The sequence below is a fragment of the Carassius carassius genome, chromosome 22 (genome assembly GCF_963082965.1).
Source record: "Carassius carassius chromosome 22, fCarCar2.1, whole genome shotgun sequence".
NCBI classification, from domain to species: Eukaryota; Metazoa; Chordata; class Actinopteri; order Cypriniformes; family Cyprinidae; genus Carassius; species Carassius carassius.
Genome location: NC_081776.1, coordinates 21986436 through 22005704, shown reverse-complemented (window position 1 = coordinate 22005704; position 19269 = coordinate 21986436). Strand labels below are relative to the sequence as shown.

At 48.9% G+C, this 19269-nt stretch overlaps 15 non-coding genes across 15 annotated transcripts; 7 read left to right on the top strand and 8 right to left on the bottom strand.

Moving 5' to 3' along the window:
- Positions 1 to 975: 975 nt before the first annotated feature.
- Positions 976 to 1058, top strand: trnal-cag (transfer RNA leucine (anticodon CAG)). Its single transcript has one exon. It is a non-coding gene; the product is annotated as a tRNA-Leu (tRNA).
- A 1204-nt stretch (positions 1059 to 2262) lies between these two features.
- trnam-cau (transfer RNA methionine (anticodon CAU)) lies at positions 2263 to 2336 on the bottom strand. The gene has a single exon. It is a non-coding gene; the product is annotated as a tRNA-Met (tRNA).
- Positions 2337 to 2432: 96 nt separating this feature from the next.
- On the top strand, positions 2433 to 2515 carry trnal-cag (transfer RNA leucine (anticodon CAG)). Its single transcript has one exon. It is a non-coding gene; the product is annotated as a tRNA-Leu (tRNA).
- Positions 2516 to 3719: 1204 nt separating this feature from the next.
- Positions 3720 to 3793, bottom strand: trnam-cau (transfer RNA methionine (anticodon CAU)). Its single transcript has one exon. It is a non-coding gene; the product is annotated as a tRNA-Met (tRNA).
- Positions 3794 to 3889: 96 nt separating this feature from the next.
- trnal-cag (transfer RNA leucine (anticodon CAG)) lies at positions 3890 to 3972 on the top strand. The gene has a single exon. It is a non-coding gene; the product is annotated as a tRNA-Leu (tRNA).
- Positions 3973 to 5176: 1204 nt separating this feature from the next.
- On the bottom strand, positions 5177 to 5250 carry trnam-cau (transfer RNA methionine (anticodon CAU)). Its single transcript has one exon. It is a non-coding gene; the product is annotated as a tRNA-Met (tRNA).
- Positions 5251 to 6632: 1382 nt separating this feature from the next.
- Positions 6633 to 6706, bottom strand: trnam-cau (transfer RNA methionine (anticodon CAU)). The gene has a single exon. It is a non-coding gene; the product is annotated as a tRNA-Met (tRNA).
- Positions 6707 to 6802: 96 nt separating this feature from the next.
- trnal-cag (transfer RNA leucine (anticodon CAG)) lies at positions 6803 to 6885 on the top strand. The gene has a single exon. It is a non-coding gene; the product is annotated as a tRNA-Leu (tRNA).
- A 4157-nt stretch (positions 6886 to 11042) lies between these two features.
- Positions 11043 to 11116, bottom strand: trnam-cau (transfer RNA methionine (anticodon CAU)). The gene has a single exon. It is a non-coding gene; the product is annotated as a tRNA-Met (tRNA).
- Positions 11117 to 11212: 96 nt separating this feature from the next.
- Positions 11213 to 11295, top strand: trnal-cag (transfer RNA leucine (anticodon CAG)). Its single transcript has one exon. It is a non-coding gene; the product is annotated as a tRNA-Leu (tRNA).
- A 1204-nt stretch (positions 11296 to 12499) lies between these two features.
- trnam-cau (transfer RNA methionine (anticodon CAU)) lies at positions 12500 to 12573 on the bottom strand. The gene has a single exon. It is a non-coding gene; the product is annotated as a tRNA-Met (tRNA).
- Positions 12574 to 12669: 96 nt separating this feature from the next.
- Positions 12670 to 12752, top strand: trnal-cag (transfer RNA leucine (anticodon CAG)). Its single transcript has one exon. It is a non-coding gene; the product is annotated as a tRNA-Leu (tRNA).
- Positions 12753 to 13956: 1204 nt separating this feature from the next.
- Positions 13957 to 14030, bottom strand: trnam-cau (transfer RNA methionine (anticodon CAU)). The gene has a single exon. It is a non-coding gene; the product is annotated as a tRNA-Met (tRNA).
- A 1382-nt stretch (positions 14031 to 15412) lies between these two features.
- On the bottom strand, positions 15413 to 15486 carry trnam-cau (transfer RNA methionine (anticodon CAU)). Its single transcript has one exon. It is a non-coding gene; the product is annotated as a tRNA-Met (tRNA).
- A 96-nt stretch (positions 15487 to 15582) lies between these two features.
- trnal-cag (transfer RNA leucine (anticodon CAG)) lies at positions 15583 to 15665 on the top strand. Its single transcript has one exon. It is a non-coding gene; the product is annotated as a tRNA-Leu (tRNA).
- The last annotated feature ends 3604 nt before the right edge of the window (positions 15666 to 19269 follow it).

Below are 19269 nucleotides of genomic sequence, written 5' to 3'. Positions count from 1 at the left end.
GTGCAAAATTATGAAGAAAGGTGTGACGTGGGCTTTCTTTGGCTCGTTTAAGACCACTCTCGCTGCTGCATCCTGGATCAGTTGCAGAGGCTTGATAGTACGTGCCGGAAGACCCGCCAAGGGAGCATAACAGTAGCCCAGTCTGGAGAAAACAAAGAGCTTGGACAAGGAGTTGTGTGGCCTGCTCTGATCGGAAGGGTCTAATCTTCCGAACTTTGTATAAGGCAAATCTGCAGGACCGGGCCAGTGCAGCAATATGGCCATTGAAACTTCACAAAACCTCAGGAGGATGTGGCCATGTGTTACATGAATATGAGAGGGATTCTATTACTGCCTTCATGCAGTGTTAGCCAGCATGAATGCGGAATTTTCACTTCATTGTATATGAAAGGATGGCACGGGTCTACACGCAATGTCGCTGGATGAGATTCAGGGAATTTACCTGGAACCTCACAGTTTTCCACAAAACCTCATTTCACCTGCCCTAAAGAGGAGCTGTGGCATTTTGCCCCCAGGAGACACAGGGAAACCCACACGGAAGGGGACAGAGAACCTCACTCTTTCTTTCTAAGCCACGGGTGTCAAACTCAGTCCCTGGAAGGCCGGAGACCTGCAGAGTTTAGATTCAAGCCTGATTGAAAACACCTGATCCAACTAATCATGGCCTTCAGGCTCATTTGAAAACTACATGCCTTGTGTGTTTCAGAAGGGTTGGAAGAACACTCTACAGGGCTAGGGCCCTAAAGGAATTTAGTTTGATACCCCTGGTCTAAGCGCTCTCAGTGATCAGAAAAAAGCACCACTCTGCCCCGTGTGAGGCTCGGACTCACGACCTTCAGATTATGAGACTGACGCGCTGCCTAACTGCGCCAACAAGTCTTGTGGGCTAAAGTGCGCCCAAACAGAGAATAAGTAGCTTCTAGATCCGTGCATTCAGGTGTGGCTCCAACAGGCCATCCCTAGCCAACCAAGTGTGTCAGGATGGCCGAGCGGTCTAAGGCGCTGCGTTCAGGTCGCAGTCTCCCCTGGAGGCGTGGGTTCGAATCCCACTTCTGACAGATCTATCCTTTGGCTGCAGACAGAGACTTCAGTCTTCTGCTACGTTGAGCCAGCAGGTCGTTAACTTTGACAAAACACAGCATTTGGCAAATGCTAGTATTCATTGGGCAGAAGTTGAAGACAAGGATGAGTTTTTAGACACTTTTTGAAAATGGTTAAAGCCTCCGCTGATTGAATTGAGATAGGCAAGCCGATCCACCAGCTGGGAACAGTCCAGGAAAAGGTCCTTGAGAGTGATTTTGTGCCTCTTTGGGATGGCACCACGAGGCGTCGTTCACTTGCAGAACGCAAGCATAGGTCTGAACCAGCGACTTTAGGTATATTGCTGCAGAGCCAGTGGTTATCTTGTAGGCAAACATCAGTATCTTGAATCTGATGTGAACAGCTATTGGTAGCCAGTGCAAAATTATGAAGAGAGGTGTGACGTGGGCTTTCTTTGGCTCGTTGAAGACCACTCTCGCTGCTGCATCCTGGATCAGTTGCAGAGGCTTGATAGTACGTGCCGGAAGACCCGCCAAGGGAGCATAACAGTAGCCCAGTCTGGAGAAAACAAAGAGCTTGGACAAGGAGTTGTGTGGCCTGCTCTGATCGGAAGGGTCTAATCTCCCGAACGTTGTATAAGGCAAATCTGCAGGACCGGGCCAGTGCAGCAATATGGCCTTTGAAACTTCACAAAACCTCAGGACGACGTGGCCATGTGTTACATGAATATGAGAGGGATTCTATTACTGCCTTCATGCAGTGTTAGCCAGCATGAATGCAGAATTTTCACTTCATTGTATATAAAAGGATGGTACGGGTCTACACGCAATGTCGCTGGATGAGATTCAGGGAATTTACCTGGAACCTCACAGTTTTCCACAAAACATCATTTCACCTGCCCTGAAGAGGAGCTGTGGCCTTTTGCCCCCAGGAGACACAGGGAAACCCACACGGAAGGGGACAGAGAACCTCACTCTTTCTTTCTAATCCACGGGTGTCAAACTCAGTCCCTGGAAGGCCGGAGACCTGCAGAGTTTAGATTCAAGCCTGATTGAAAACACCTGATCCAACTAATCATGGCCTTCAGGCTCATTTGAAAACTACATGCCTTGTGTGTTTGAGAAGGGTTGGAAGAACACTCTACAGGGCTAGGGCCCTAAAGGAATTTAGTTTGATACCCCTGGTTTAAGCGCTCTCAGTGATCAGAAAAAAGCACCACTCTGCCCCGTGTGAGGCTCGAACTCACGACCTTCAGATTATGAGACTGACGCGCTGCCTAACTGCGCCAACAAGGCTTGTGGGCTAAAGTGCGCCCAAAAAGAGAATAAGTAGCTTCTAGATCCGTGCATTCAGGTGTGGCTCCAACAGGCCATCCCTAGCCAACCAAGTGTGTCAGGATGGCCGAGCGGTCTAAGGCGCTGCGTTCAGGTCGCAGTCTCCCCTGGAGGCGTGGGTTCGAATCCCACTTCTGACAGATCTATCCTTTGGCTGCAGACAGAGACTTCAGTCTTCTGCTACGTTGAGCCAGCAGGATGTTAACTTTGACAAAACACAGCATTTGGCAAATGCTAGTATTCATTGGGCAGGCGTTGAAGACAAGGATGAGTTTTTAGACACTTTTTGAAAATGGTTAAAGCCTCCGCTGATTGAATTGAGATAGGCAAGCCGATCCACCAGCTGGGAACAGTCCAGGAAAAGGTCCTTGAGAGTGATTTTGTGCCTCTTTGGGATGGCACCACGAGGCGTCGTTCACTTGCAGAACGCAAGCATAGGTCTGAACCAGCGACTTTAGGTATATTGCTGCAGAGCCAGTGGTTATCTTGTAGGCAAACATCAGTATCTTGAATCTGATGTGAACAGCTATTGGTAGCCAGTGCAAAATTATGAAGAAAGGTGTGACGTGGGCTTTCTTTGGCTCGTTTAAGACCACTCTCGCTGCTGCATCCTGGATCAGTTGCAGAGGCTTGATAGTACGTGCCGGAAGACCCGCCAAGGGAGCATAACAGTAGCCCAGTCTGGAGAAAACAAAGAGCTTGGACAAGGAGTTGTGTGGCCTGCTCTGATCGGAAGGGTCTAATCTTCCGAACTTTGTATAAGGCAAATCTGCAGGACCGGGCCAGTGCAGCAATATGGCCATTGAAACTTCACAAAACCTCAGGAGGATGTGGCCATGTGTTACATGAATATGAGAGGGATGCTATTACTGCCTTCATTCAGTGTTAGCCAGCATGAATGCAGTATTTTCACTTCATTGTGTACAAAAGGATGGCACGGGTCTACACGCAATGTCGCTGGATGAGATTCAGGGAATTTACCTGGAACCTCACAGTTTTCCACAAAACATCATTTCATCTTCCCTGAAGAGGAGCTGTGGCCTTTTGCCCCCAGGAGACACAGGGAAACCCACACGGAAGGGGACAGAGAACCTCACTCTTTCTTTCTAAGCACCGGGTGTCAAACTCAGTCCCTGGAAGGCCGGAGACCTGCAGAGTTTAGATTCAAGCCTGATTGAACACACCTGATCCAACTAATCATGGCCTTCAGGCTCATTTGAAAACTACATGCCTTGTGTGTTTGAGAAGGGTTGGAAGAACACTCTACAGGGCTAGGGCCCTAAAGGAATTTAGTTTGATACCCCTGGTCTAAGCGCTCTCAGTGATCAGAAAAAAGCACCACTCTGCCCCGTGTGAGGCTCGAACTCACGACCTTCAGATTATGAGACTGACGCGCTGCCTAACTGCGCCAACAAGGCTTGTGGGCTAAAGTGCGCCCAAACAGAGAATAAGTAGCTTCTAGATCCGTGCATTCAGGTGTGGCTCCAACAGGCCATCCCTAACCAACCAAGTGTGTCAGGATGGCCGAGCGGTCTAAGGCGCTGCGTTCAGGTCGCAGTCTCCCCTGGAGGCGTGGGTTCGAATCCCACTTCTGACAGATCTATCCTTTGGCTGCAGACAGAGACTTCAGTCTTCTGCTACGTTGAGCCAGCAGGTCGTTAACTTTGACAAAACACAGCATTTGGCAAATGCTAGTATTCATTGGGCAGAAGTTGAAGACAAGGATGAGTTTTTAGACACTTTTTGAAAATGGTTAAAGCCTCCGCTGATTGAATTGAGATAGGCAAGCCGATCCACCAGCTGGGAACAGTCCAGGAAAAGGTCCTTGAGAGTGATTTTGTGCCTCTTTGGGATGGCACCACGAGGCGTCGTTCACTTGCAGAACGCAAGCATAGGTCTGAACCAGCGACTTTAGGTATATTGCTGCAGAGCCAGTGGTTATCTTGTAGGCAAACATCAGTATCATGAATCTGATGCGAACAGCTATTGGTAGCCAGTGCAAAATTATGAAGAAAGGTGTGACGTGGGCTTTCTTTGGCAAGTTTAAGACCACTCTCGCTGCTGCATCCTGGATCAGTTGCAGAGGCTTAATAGTACGTGCCGGAAGACCTGCCAAGGGAGCATAACAGTAGCCCAGTCTGGAGAAAACAAAGAGCTTGGACAAGGAGTTGTGTGGCCTGCTCTGATCGGAAGGGTCTAATCTTCCGAACGTTGTATAAGGCAAATCTGCAGGACCGGGCCAGTGCAGCAATATGGCCATTGAAACTTCACAAAACCTCAGGAGGATGTGGCCATGTGTTACATGAATATGAGAGGGATGCTATTACTGCCTTCATTCAGTGTTAGCCAGCATGAATGCAGTATTTTCACTTCATTGTGTACAAAAGGATGGCACGGGTCTACACGCAATGTCGCTGGATGAGATTCAGGGAATTTACCTGGAACCTCACAGTTTTCCACAAAACATCATTTCACCTTCCCTGAAGAGGAGCTGTGGCCTTTTGCCCCCAGGAGACACAGGGAAACCCACACGGAAGGGGACAGAGAACCTCACTCTTTCTTTCTAAGCCACGGGTGTCAAACTCAGTCCCTGGAAGGCCGGAGACCTGCAGAATTTAGATTCAAGCCTGATTGAACACACCTGATCCAACTAATCATGGCCTTCAGGCTCATTTGAAAACTACATGCCTTGTGTGTTTGAGAAGGGTTGGAAGAACACTCTACAGGGCTCGGGCCCTAAAGGAATTTAGTTTGATACCCCTGGTCTAAGCGCTCTCAGTGATCAGAAAAAAGCACCACTCTGCCCCATGTGAGGCTCGAACTCACGACCTTCAGATTATGAGACTGACGCGCTGCCTAACTGTGCCAACGAGGCTTGCGGGCTAAAGGGAGCCCAAACAGAGAATAAGTAGCTTCTAGATCCGTGCATTCAGGTGTGGCTCCAACAGGCCATCCCTAGCCAACCAAGTGTGTCAGGATGGCCGAGCGGTCTAAGGCGCTGCGTTCAGGTCGCAGTCTCCCCTGGAGGAGGGGTTCAAATCCCACTTTTGACAGATCTATCCTTTGGCTGCAGACAGAGACTTCAGTCTTCTGCTACGTTGAGCCAGCAGGGCGTTAACTTTGACAAAACACAGCATTTGGCAAATGCTAGTATTCATTGGGCAGAAGTTGAAGACAAGGATGAGTTTTTAGACACTTTTTGAAAATGGTTAAAGCCTCCGCTGATTGAATTGAGATAGGCAAGCCGATCCACCAGCTGGGAACAGTCCAGGAAAAGGTCCTTGAGAGTGATTTTGTGCCTCTTTGGGATGGCACCACGAGGCGTCGTTCACTTGCAGAACGCAAGCATAGGTCTGAACCAGCGACTTTAGGTATATTGCTGCAGAGCCAGTGGTTATCTTGTAGGCAAACATCAGTATCTTGAATCTGATGCGAACAGCTATTGGTAGCCAGTGCAAAATTATGAAGAGAGGTGTGACGTGGGCTTTCTTTGGCTCGTTTAAGACCACTCTCGCTGCTGCATCCTGGATCAGTTGCAGAGGCTTGATAGTACGTGCCGGAAGACCCGCCAAGGGAGCATAACAGTAGCCCAGTCTGGAGAAAACAAAGAGCTTGGACAAGGAGTTGTGTGGCCTGTTCTGATCGGAAGGGTCTAATCTTCCGAACTTTGTATAAGGCAAATCTGCAGGACCGGGCCAGTGCAGCAATATGGCCTTTGAAACTTCACAAAACCTCAGGAGGATGTGGCCATGTGTTACATGAATATGAGAGGGATGCTATTACTGCCTTCATTCAGTGTTAGCCAGCATGAATGCAGAATTTTCACTTCATTGTATATAAAAGGATGGCACGGGTCTACACGCAATGTCGCTGGATGAGATTCAGGGAATTTACCTGGAACCTCACAGTTTTCCACAAAACATAATTTCACCTGCCCTGAAGAGGAGCTGTGGCCTTTTGCCCCCAGGAGACACAGGGAAACCCACACGGAAGGGGACAGAGAAACTCACTCTTTCTTTCTAAGCCACGGGTGTCAAACTCAGTCCCTGGAAGGCCGGATACCTGCAGAGTTTAGATTCAAGCCTGATTGAACACACCTGATCCAGCTAATCATGGCCTTCAGGCTCATTTGAAAACTACATGCCTTGTGTGTTTGAGAAGGGTTGGAAGAACACTCTACAGGGCTCGGGCCCTAAAGGAATTTAGTTTGATACCCCTGGTCTAAGCGCTCTCAGTGATCAGAAAAAAGCACCACTCTGCCCCGTGTGAGGCTCGAACTCACGACCTTCAGATTATGAGACTGACGCGCTGCCTAACTGCGCCAACGAGGCTTGTGGGCTAAAGGGCGCCCAAACAGAGAATAAGTAGCTTCTAGATCCGTGCATTCAAGTGTGGCTCCAACAGGCCATCCCTAGCCAACCAAGTGTGTCAGGATGGCCGAGCGGTCTAAGGCACTGCGTTCAGGTCGCAGTCTCCCCTGGAGGCGTGGGTTCGAATCCCACTTCTGACAGATCTATCCTTTGGCTGCAGACAGAGACTTCAGTCTTCTGCTACGTTGAGCCAGCAGGGCGTTAACTTTGACAAAACACAGCATTTGGCAAATGCTAGTATTCATTGGGCAGGCGTTGAAGACAAGGATGAGTTTTTAGACACTTTTTGAAAATGGTTAAAGCCTCCGCTGATTGAATTGAGATAGGCAAGCCGATCCACCAGCTGGGAACAGTCCAGGAAAAGGTCCTTGAGAGTGATTTTGTGCCTCTTTGGGATGGCACCACGAGGCGTCGTTCACTTGCAGAACGCAAGCATAGGTCTGAACCAGCGACTTTAGGTATATTGCTGCAGAGCCAGTGGATATCTTGTAGGCAAACATCAGTATCTTGAATCTGATGCGAACAGCTATTGGTAGTCAGTGCAAAATTATGAAGAGAGGAGTGACGTGGGCTTTCTTTGGCTCATTGAAGACCACTCTCGCTGCTGCATCCTGGATCAGTTGCAGAGGCTTGATAGTACGTGCCGGAAGACCCGCCAAGGGAGCATAACAGTAGCCCAGTCTGGAGAAAACAAAGAGCTTGGACAAGGAGATGTGTGGCCTGCTCTGATCGGAAGGGTCTAATCTCCCGAACGTTGTATAAGGCAAATCTGCAGGACTGGGCCAGTGCAGCAATATGGCCTTTGAAACTTCACAAAACCTCAGGACGACGTGGCCATGTGTTACATGAATATGATAGGGATTCTATTACTGCCTTCATGCAGTGTTAGCCAGCATGAATGCAGAATTGTCACTTCATTGTATATAAAAGGATGGCACGGGTCTACACGCAATGTCGCTGGATGAGATTCAGGGAATTTACCTGGAACCTCACAGTTTTCCACAAAACATCATTTCACCTGCCCTGAAGAGGAGCTGTGGCCTTTTGCCCCAGGAGACACAGGGAAACCCACACGGAAGGGGACAGAGAACCTCACTCTTTCTTTCTAAGCCACGGGAGTCAAACTCAGTCCCTGGAAGGCCGGAGACCTGCAGAGTTTAGATTCAAGCCTGATTGAACACACCTGATCCAACTAATCATGGCCTTCAGGCTCATTTGAAAACTACATGCCTTGTGTGTTTGAGAAGGGTTGGAACAACTCTCTACAGGGCTCGGGCCCTAAAGGAATTTAGTTTGATACCCCTGGTCTAAGCACTCTCAGTGATCAGAAAAAAGCACCACTCTGCCCCGTGTGAGGCTCGAACTCAAGACAAGGATGAGTTTTTACACACTTTTTGAAAATGGTTAAAGCCTCCGCTGCTCGAATTGAGATAGGCAAGCCGATCCACCAGCTGGGAACAGTCCAGGAAAAGGTCCTTGAGAGTGATTTTGTGCCTCTTTGGGATGGCACCACGAGGCGTCGTTCACTTGCAGAACGCAAGCATAGGTCTGAACCAGCGACTTTAGGTATATTGCTGCAGAGCCAGTGGTTATCTTGTAGGCAAACATCAGTATCTTGAATCTGATGCGAACAGCTATTGGTAGCCAGTGCAAAATTATGAAGAGAGGAGTGACGTGGGCTTTCTTTGGTTCATTGAAGACCACTCTTGCTGCTGCATCCTGGATCAGTTGCAGAGGCTTGATAGTACGTGCCGGAAGACCCGCCAAGGGAGCATAACAGTAGCCCAGTCTGGAGAAAACAAAGAGCTTGGACAAGGAGATGTGTGGCCTGCTCTGATCGGAAGGGTCTAATCTCCCGAACGTTGTATAAGGCAAATCTGCAGGACTGGGCCAGTGCAGCAATATGGCCTTTGAAACTTCACAAAACCTCAGGACGACGTGGCCATGTGTTACATGAATATGAGAGGGATTCTATTACTGCCTTCATGCAGTGTTAGCCAGCATGAATGCAGAATTTTCACTTCATTGTATATGAAAGGATGGCACGGGTCTACAGGCAATGTCGCTGGATGAGATTCAGGGAATTTACCTGGAAGCTCACAGTTTTCCACAAAACCTCATTTCACCTGCCCTGAAGAGGAGCTGTGGCATTTTGCCCCCAGGAGACACAGGGAAACCCACACGGAAGGGGACAGAGAACCTCACTCTTTCTTTCTTAGCCACGGGTGTCAAACTCAGTCCCTGGAACGACGAGGCGTCGTTCACTTGCAGAACGCAAGCATAGGTCTGAACCAGCGACTTTAGGTATATTGCTGCAGAGCCAGTGGTTATCTTGTAGGTAAACATCAGTATCTTGAATCTGATGCGAACAGCTATTGGTAGCCAGTGCAAAATTATGAAGAGAGGTGTGACGTGGGCTTTCTTTGGCTCGTTTAAGACCACTCTCGCTGCTGCATCCTGGATCAGTTGCAGAGGCTTGATAGTACGTGCCGGAAGACCCGCCAAGGGAGCATAACAGTAGCCCAGTCTGGAGAAAACAAAGAGCTTGGACAAGGAGTTGTGTGGCCTGCTCTGATCGGAAGGGTCTAATCTTCCGAACTTTGTATAAGGCAAATCTGCAGGACCGGGCCAGTGCAGCAATATGGCCTTTGAAACTTCACAAAACCTCAGGAGGATGTGGCCATGTGTTACATGAATATGAGAGGGATGCTATTACTGCCTTCATTCAGTGTTAGCCAGCATGAATGCAGAATTGTCACTTCATTGTATATAAAAGGATGGCACGGGTCTACACGCAATGTCGCTGGATGAGATTCAGGGAATTTACCTGGAACCTCACAGTTTTCCACAAAACATCATTTCACCTGCCCTGAAGAGGAGCTGTGGCCTTTTGCCACAGGAGACACAGGGAACCCACACGGAAGGGGACAGAGAACCTCACTCTTTCTTTCTAAGCCACGGGAGTCAAACTCAGTCCCTGGAAGGCCGGAGACCTGCAGAGTTTAGATTCAAGCCTGATTGAACACACCTGATCCAACTAATCATGGCCTTCAGGCTCATTTGAAAACTACATGCCTTGTGTGTTTGAGAAGGGTTGGAACAACTCTCTACAGGGCTCGGGCCCTAAAGGAATTTAGTTTGATACCCCTGGTCTAAGCACTCTCAGTGATCAGAAAAAAGCACCACTCTGCCCCGTGTGAGGCTCGAACTCAAGACAAGGATGAGTTTTTACACACTTTTTGAAAATGGTTAAAGCCTCCGCTGCTCGAATTGAGATAGGCAAGCCGATCCACCAGCTGGGAACAGTCCAGGAAAAGGTCCTTGAGAGTGATTTTGTGCCTCTTTGGGATGGCACCACGAGGCGTCGTTCACTTGCAGAACGCAAGCATAGGTCTGAACCAGCGACTTTAGGTATATTGCTGCAGAGCCAGTGGTTATCTTGTAGGCAAACATCAGTATCTTGAATCTGATGCGAACAGCTATTGGTAGCCAGTGCAAAATTATGAAGAGAGGTGTGACGTGGGCTTTCTTTGGCTCGTTTAAGACCACTCTCGCTGCTGCATCCTGGATCAGTTGCAGAGGCTTGATAGTACGTGCCGGAAGACCCGCCAAGGGAGCATAACAGTAGCCCAGTCTGGAGAAAACAAAGAGCTTGGACAAGGAGTTGTGTGGCCTGCTCTGATCGGAAGGGTCTAATCTTCCGAACTTTGTATAAGGCAAATCTGCAGGACCGGGCCAGTGCAGCAATATGGCCTTTGAAACTTCACAAAACCTCAGGAGGATGTGGCCATGTGTTACATGAATATGAGAGGGATGCTATTACTGCCTTCATTCAGTGTTAGCCAGCATGAATGCAGAATTTTCACTTCATTGTATATAAAAGGATGGCACGAGTCTACACGCAATGTCGCTGGATGAGATTCAGGGAATTTACCTGGAACCTCACAGTTTTCCACAAAACATCATTTCACCTGCCCTGAAGAGGAGCTGTGGCCTTTTGCCCCCAGGAGACACAGGGAAACCCACACGGAAGGGGACAGAGAACCTCACTCTTTCTTTCTAATCCACGGGTGTCAAACTCAGTCCCTGGAAGGCCGGAGACCTGCAGAGTTTAGATTCAAGCCTGATTGAAAACACCTGATCCAACTAATCATGGCCTTCAGGCTCATTTGAAAACTACATGCCTTGTGTGTTTGAGAAGGGTTGGAAGAACACTCTACAGGGCTAGGGCCCTAAAGGAATTTAGTTTGATACCCCTGGTCTAAGCGCTCTCAGTGATCAGAAAAAAGCACCACTCTGCCCCGTGTGAGGCTCGAACTCACGACCTTCAGATTATGAGACTGACGCGCTGCCTAACTGCGCCAACAAGGCTTGTGGGCTAAAGTGCGCCCAAAAAGAGAATAAGTAGCTTCTAGATCCGTGCATTCAGGTGTGGCTCCAACAGGCCATCCCTAGCCAACCAAGTGTGTCAGGATGGCCGAGCGGTCTAAGGCGCTGCGTTCAGGTCGCAGTCTCCCCTGGAGGCGTGGGTTCGAATCCCACTTCTGACAGATCTATCCTTTGGCTGCAGACAGAGACTTCAGTCTTCTGCTACGTTGAGCCAGCAGGATGTTAACTTTGACAAAACACAGCATTTGGCAAATGCTAGTATTCATTGGGCAGGCGTTGAAGACAAGGATGAGTTTTTAGACACTTTTTGAAAATGGTTAAAGCCTCCGCTGATTGAATTGAGATAGGCAAGCCGATCCACCAGCTGGGAACAGTCCAGGAAAAGGTCCTTGAGAGTGATTTTGTGCCTCTTTGGGATGGCACCACGAGGCGTCGTTCACTTGCAGAACGCAAGCATAGGTCTGAACCAGCGACTTTAGGTATATTGCTGCAGAGCCAGTGGTTATCTTGTAGGCAAACATCAGTATCTTGAATCTGATGTGAACAGCTATTGGTAGCCAGTGCAAAATTATGAAGAAAGGTGTGACGTGGGCTTTCTTTGGCTCGTTTAAGACCACTCTCGCTGCTGCATCCTGGATCAGTTGCAGAGGCTTGATAGTACGTGCCGGAAGACCCGCCAAGGGAGCATAACAGTAGCCCAGTCTGGAGAAAACAAAGAGCTTGGACAAGGAGTTGTGTGGCCTGCTCTGATCGGAAGGGTCTAATCTTCCGAACTTTGTATAAGGCAAATCTGCAGGACCGGGCCAGTGCAGCAATATGGCCATTGAAACTTCACAAAACCTCAGGAGGATGTGGCCATGTGTTACATGAATATGAGAGGGATGCTATTACTGCCTTCATTCAGTGTTAGCCAGCATGAATGCAGTATTTTCACTTCATTGTGTACAAAAGGATGGCACGGGTCTACACGCAATGTCGCTGGATGAGATTCAGGGAATTTACCTGGAACCTCACAGTTTTCCACAAAACATCATTTCATCTTCCCTGAAGAGGAGCTGTGGCCTTTTGCCCCCAGGAGACACAGGGAAACCCACACGGAAGGGGACAGAGAACCTCACTCTTTCTTTCTAAGCACCGGGTGTCAAACTCAGTCCCTGGAAGGCCGGAGACCTGCAGAGTTTAGATTCAAGCCTGATTGAACACACCTGATCCAACTAATCATGGCCTTCAGGCTCATTTGAAAACTACATGCCTTGTGTGTTTGAGAAGGGTTGGAAGAACACTCTACAGGGCTAGGGCCCTAAAGGAATTTAGTTTGATACCCCTGGTCTAAGCGCTCTCAGTGATCAGAAAAAAGCACCACTCTGCCCCGTGTGAGGCTCGAACTCACGACCTTCAGATTATGAGACTGACGCGCTGCCTAACTGCGCCAACAAGGCTTGTGGGCTAAAGTGCGCCCAAACAGAGAATAAGTAGCTTCTAGATCCGTGCATTCAGGTGTGGCTCCAACAGGCCATCCCTAACCAACCAAGTGTGTCAGGATGGCCGAGCGGTCTAAGGCGCTGCGTTCAGGTCGCAGTCTCCCCTGGAGGCGTGGGTTCGAATCCCACTTCTGACAGATCTATCCTTTGGCTGCAGACAGAGACTTCAGTCTTCTGCTACGTTGAGCCAGCAGGTCGTTAACTTTGACAAAACACAGCATTTGGCAAATGCTAGTATTCATTGGGCAGAAGTTGAAGACAAGGATGAGTTTTTAGACACTTTTTGAAAATGGTTAAAGCCTCCGCTGATTGAATTGAGATAGGCAAGCCGATCCACCAGCTGGGAACAGTCCAGGAAAAGGTCCTTGAGAGTGATTTTGTGCCTCTTTGGGATGGCACCACGAGGCGTCGTTCACTTGCAGAACGCAAGCATAGGTCTGAACCAGCGACTTTAGGTATATTGCTGCAGAGCCAGTGGTTATCTTGTAGGCAAACATCAGTATCATGAATCTGATGCGAACAGCTATTGGTAGCCAGTGCAAAATTATGAAGAAAGGTGTGACGTGGGCTTTCTTTGGCAAGTTTAAGACCACTCTCGCTGCTGCATCCTGGATCAGTTGCAGAGGCTTAATAGTACGTGCCGGAAGACCTGCCAAGGGAGCATAACAGTAGCCCAGTCTGGAGAAAACAAAGAGCTTGGACAAGGAGTTGTGTGGCCTGCTCTGATCGGAAGGGTCTAATCTTCCGAACGTTGTATAAGGCAAATCTGCAGGACCGGGCCAGTGCAGCAATATGGCCATTGAAACTTCACAAAACCTCAGGAGGATGTGGCCATGTGTTACATGAATATGAGAGGGATGCTATTACTGCCTTCATTCAGTGTTAGCCAGCATGAATGCAGTATTTTCACTTCATTGTGTACAAAAGGATGGCACGGGTCTACACGCAATGTCGCTGGATGAGATTCAGGGAATTTACCTGGAACCTCACAGTTTTCCACAAAACATCATTTCACCTTCCCTGAAGAGGAGCTGTGGCCTTTTGCCCCCAGGAGACACAGGGAAACCCACACGGAAGGGGACAGAGAACCTCACTCTTTCTTTCTAAGCCACGGGTGTCAAACTCAGTCCCTGGAAGGCCGGAGACCTGCAGAATTTAGATTCAAGCCTGATTGAACACACCTGATCCAACTAATCATGGCCTTCAGGCTCATTTGAAAACTACATGCCTTGTGTGTTTGAGAAGGGTTGGAAGAACACTCTACAGGGCTCGGGCCCTAAAGGAATTTAGTTTGATACCCCTGGTCTAAGCGCTCTCAGTGATCAGAAAAAAGCACCACTCTGCCCCATGTGAGGCTCGAACTCACGACCTTCAGATTATGAGACTGACGCGCTGCCTAACTGTGCCAACGAGGCTTGCGGGCTAAAGGGAGCCCAAACAGAGAATAAGTAGCTTCTAGATCCGTGCATTCAGGTGTGGCTCCAACAGGCCATCCCTAGCCAACCAAGTGTGTCAGGATGGCCGAGCGGTCTAAGGCGCTGCGTTCAGGTCGCAGTCTCCCCTGGAGGAGGGGTTCAAATCCCACTTTTGACAGATCTATCCTTTGGCTGCAGACAGAGACTTCAGTCTTCTGCTACGTTGAGCCAGCAGGGCGTTAACTTTGACAAAACACAGCATTTGGCAAATGCTAGTATTCATTGGGCAGAAGTTGAAGACAAGGATGAGTTTTTAGACACTTTTTGAAAATGGTTAAAGCCTCCGCTGATTGAATTGAGATAGGCAAGCCGATCCACCAGCTGGGAACAGTCCAGGAAAAGGTCCTTGAGAGTGATTTTGTGCCTCTTTGGGATGGCACCACGAGGCGTCGTTCACTTGCAGAACGCAAGCATAGGTCTGAACCAGCGACTTTAGGTATATTGCTGCAGAGCCAGTGGTTATCTTGTAGGCAAACATCAGTATCTTGAATCTGATGCGAACAGCTATTGGTAGCCAGTGCAAAATTATGAAGAGAGGTGTGACGTGGGCTTTCTTTGGCTCGTTTAAGACCACTCTCGCTGCTGCATCCTGGATCAGTTGCAGAGGCTTGATAGTACGTGCCGGAAGACCCGCCAAGGGAGCATAACAGTAGCCCAGTCTGGAGAAAACAAAGAGCTTGGACAAGGAGTTGTGTGGCCTGTTCTGATCGGAAGGGTCTAATCTTCCGAACTTTGTATAAGGCAAATCTGCAGGACCGGGCCAGTGCAGCAATATGGCCTTTGAAACTTCACAAAACCTCAGGAGGATGTGGCCATGTGTTACATGAATATGAGAGGGATGCTATTACTGCCTTCATTCAGTGTTAGCCAGCATGAATGCAGAATTTTCACTTCATTGTATATAAAAGGATGGCACGGGTCTACACGCAATGTCGCTGGATGAGATTCAGGGAATTTACCTGGAACCTCACAGTTTTCCACAAAACATAATTTCACCTGCCCTGAAGAGGAGCTGTGGCCTTTTGCCCCCAGGAGACACAGGGAAACCCACACGGAAGGGGACAGAGAAACTCACTCTTTCTTTCTAAGCCACGGGTGTCAAACTCAGTCCCTGGAAGGCCGGATACCTGCAGAGTTTAGATTCAAGCCTGATTGAACACACCTGATCCAGCTAATCATGGCCTTCAGGCTCATTTGAAAACTACATGCCTTGTGTGTTTGAGAAGGGTTGGAAGAACACTCTACAGGGCTCGGGCCCTAAAGGAATTTAGTTTGATACCCCTGGTCTAAGCGCTCTCAGTGATCAGAAAAAAGCACCACTCTGCCCCGTGTGAGGCTCGAACTCACGACCTTCAGATTATGAGACTGACGCGCTGCCTAACTGCGCCAACGAGGCTTGTGGGCTAAAGGGCGCCCAAACAGAGAATAAGTAGCTTCTAGATCCGTGCATTCAAGTGTGGCTCCAACAGGCCATCCCTAGCCAACCAAGTGTGTCAGGATGGCCGAGCGGTCTAAGGCACTGCGTTCAGGTCGCAGTCTCCCCTGGAGGCGTGGGTTCGAATCCCACTTCTGACAGATCTATCCTTTGGCTGCAGACAGAGACTTCAGTCTTCTGCTACGTTGAGCCAGCAGGGCGTTAACTTTGACAAAACACAGCATTTGGCAAATGCTAGTATTCATTGGGCAGGCGTTGAAGACAAGGATGAGTTTTTAGACACTTTTTGAAAATGGTTAAAGCCTCCGCTGATTGAATTGAGATAGGCAAGCCGATCCACCAGCTGGGAACAGTCCAGGAAAAGGTCCTTGAGAGTGATTTTGTGCCTCTTTGGGATGGCACCACGAGGCGTCGTTCACTTGCAGAACGCAAGCATAGGTCTGAACCAGCGACTTTAGGTATATTGCTGCAGAGCCAGTGGATATCTTGTAGGCAAACATCAGTATCTTGAATCTGATGCGAACAGCTATTGGTAGTCAGTGCAAAATTATGAAGAGAGGAGTGACGTGGGCTTTCTTTGGCTCATTGAAGACCACTCTCGCTGCTGCATCCTGGATCAGTTGCAGAGGCTTGATAGTACGTGCCGGAAGACCCGCCAAGGGAGCATAACAGTAGCCCAGTCTGGAGAAAACAAAGAGCTTGGACAAGGAGATGTGTGGCCTGCTCTGATCGGAAGGGTCTAATCTCCCGAACGTTGTATAAGGCAAATCTGCAGGACTGGGCCAGTGCAGCAATATGGCCTTTGAAACTTCACAAAACCTCAGGACGACGTGGCCATGTGTTACATGAATATGATAGGGATTCTATTACTGCCTTCATGCAGTGTTAGCCAGCATGAATGCAGAATTGTCACTTCATTGTATATAAAAGGATGGCACGGGTCTACACGCAATGTCGCTGGATGAGATTCAGGGAATTTACCTGGAACCTCACAGTTTTCCACAAAACATCATTTCACCTGCCCTGAAGAGGAGCTGTGGCCTTTTGCCCCAGGAGACACAGGGAAACCCACACGGAAGGGGACAGAGAACCTCACTCTTTCTTTCTAAGCCACGGGAGTCAAACTCAGTCCCTGGAAGGCCGGAGACCTGCAGAGTTTAGATTCAAGCCTGATTGAACACACCTGATCCAACTAATCATGGCCTTCAGGCTCATTTGAAAACTACATGCCTTGTGTGTTTGAGAAGGGTTGGAACAACTCTCTACAGGGCTCGGGCCCTAAAGGAATTTAGTTTGATACCCCTGGTCTAAGCACTCTCAGTGATCAGAAAAAAGCACCACTCTGCCCCGTGTGAGGCTCGAACTCAAGACAAGGATGAGTTTTTACACACTTTTTGAAAATGGTTAAAGCCTCCGCTGCTCGAATTGAGATAGGCAAGCCGATCCACCAGCTGGGAACAGTCCAGGAAAAGGTCCTTGAGAGTGATTTTGTGCCTCTTTGGGATGGCACCACGAGGCGTCGTTCACTTGCAGAACGCAAGCATAGGTCTGAACCAGCGACTTTAGGTATATTGCTGCAGAGCCAGTGGTTATCTTGTAGGCAAACATCAGTATCTTGAATCTGATGCGAACAGCTATTGGTAGCCAGTGCAAAATTATGAAGAGAGGAGTGACGTGGGCTTTCTTTGGTTCATTGAAGACCACTCTTGCTGCTGCATCCTGGATCAGTTGCAGAGGCTTGATAGTACGTGCCGGAAGACCCGCCAAGGGAGCATAACAGTAGCCCAGTCTGGAGAAAACAAAGAGCTTGGACAAGGAGATGTGTGGCCTGCTCTGATCGGAAGGGTCTAATCTCCCGAACGTTGTATAAGGCAAATCTGCAGGACTGGGCCAGTGCAGCAATATGGCCTTTGAAACTTCACAAAACCTCAGGACGACGTGGCCATGTGTTACATGAATATGAGAGGGATTCTATTACTGCCTTCATGCAGTGTTAGCCAGCATGAATGCAGAATTTTCACTTCATTGTATATGAAAGGATGGCACGGGTCTACAGGCAATGTCGCTGGATGAGATTCAGGGAATTTACCTGGAAGCTCACAGTTTTCCACAAAACCTCATTTCACCTGCCCTGAAGAGGAGCTGTGGCATTTTGCCCCCAGGAGACACAGGGAAACCCACACGGAAGGGGACAGAGAACCTCACTCTTTCTTTCTTAGCCACGGGTGTCAAACTCAGTCCCTGGAACGACGAGGCGTCGTTCACTTGCAGAACGCAAGCATAGGTCTGAACCAGCGACTTTAGGTATATTGCTGCAGAGCCAGTGGTTATCTTGTAGGTAAACATCAGTATCTTGAATCTGATGCGAACAGCTATTGGTAGCCAGTGCAAAATTATGAAGAGAGGTGTGACGTGGGCTTTCTTTGGCTCGTTTAAGACCACTCTCGCTGCTGCATCCTGGATCAGTTGCAGAGGCTTGATAGTACGTGCCGGAAGACCCGCCAAGGGAGCATAACAGTAGCCCAGTCTGGAGAAAACAAAGAGCTTGGACAAGGAGTTGTGTGGCCTGCTCTGATCGGAAGGGTCTAATCTTCCGAACTTTGTATAAGGCAAATCTGCAGGACCGGGCCAGTGCAGCAATATGGCCTTTGAAACTTCACAAAACCTCAGGAGGATGTGGCCATGTGTTACATGAATATGAGAGGGATGCTATTACTGCCTTCATTCAGTGTTAGCCAGCATGAATGCAGAATTGTCACTTCATTGTATATAAAAGGATGGCACGGGTCTACACGCAATGTCGCTGGATGAGATTCAGGGAATTTACCTGGAACCTCACAGTTTTCCACAAAACATCATTTCACCTGCCCTGAAGAGGAGCTGTGGCCTTTTGCCACAGGAGACACAGGGAACCCACACGGAAGGGGACAGAGAACCTCACTCTTTCTTTCTAAGCCACGGGAGTCAAACTCAGTCCCTGGAAGGCCGGAGACCTGCAGAGTTTAGATTCAAGCCTGATTGAACACACCTGATCCAACTAATCATGGCCTTCAGGCTCATTTGAAAACTACATGCCTTGTGTGTTTGAGAAGGGTTGGAACAACTCTCTACAGGGCTCGGGCCCTAAAGGAATTTAGTTTGATACCCCTGGTCTAAGCACTCTCAGTGATCAGAAAAAAGCACCACTCTGCCCCGTGTGAGGCTCGAACTCAAGACAAGGATGAGTTTTTACACACTTTTTGAAAATGGTTAAAGCCTCCGCTGCTCGAATTGAGATAGGCAAGCCGATCCACCAGCTGGGAACAGTCCAGGAAAAGGTCCTTGAGAGTGATTTTGTGCCTCTTTGGGATGGCACCACGAGGCGTCGTTCACTTGCAGAACGCAAGCATAGGTCTGAACCAGCGACTTTAGGTATATTGCTGCAGAGCCAGTGGTTATCTTGTAGGCAAACATCAGTATCTTGAATCTGATGCGAACAGCTATTGGTAGCCAGTGCAAAATTATGAAGAGAGGTGTGACGTGGGCTTTCTTTGGCTCGTTTAAGACCACTCTCGCTGCTGCATCCTGGATCAGTTGCAGAGGCTTGATAGTACGTGCCGGAAGACCCGCCAAGGGAGCATAACAGTAGCCCAGTCTGGAGAAAACAAAGAGCTTGGACAAGGAGTTGTGTGGCCTGCTCTGATCGGAAGGGTCTAATCTTCCGAACTTTGTATAAGGCAAATCTGCAGGACCGGGCCAGTGCAG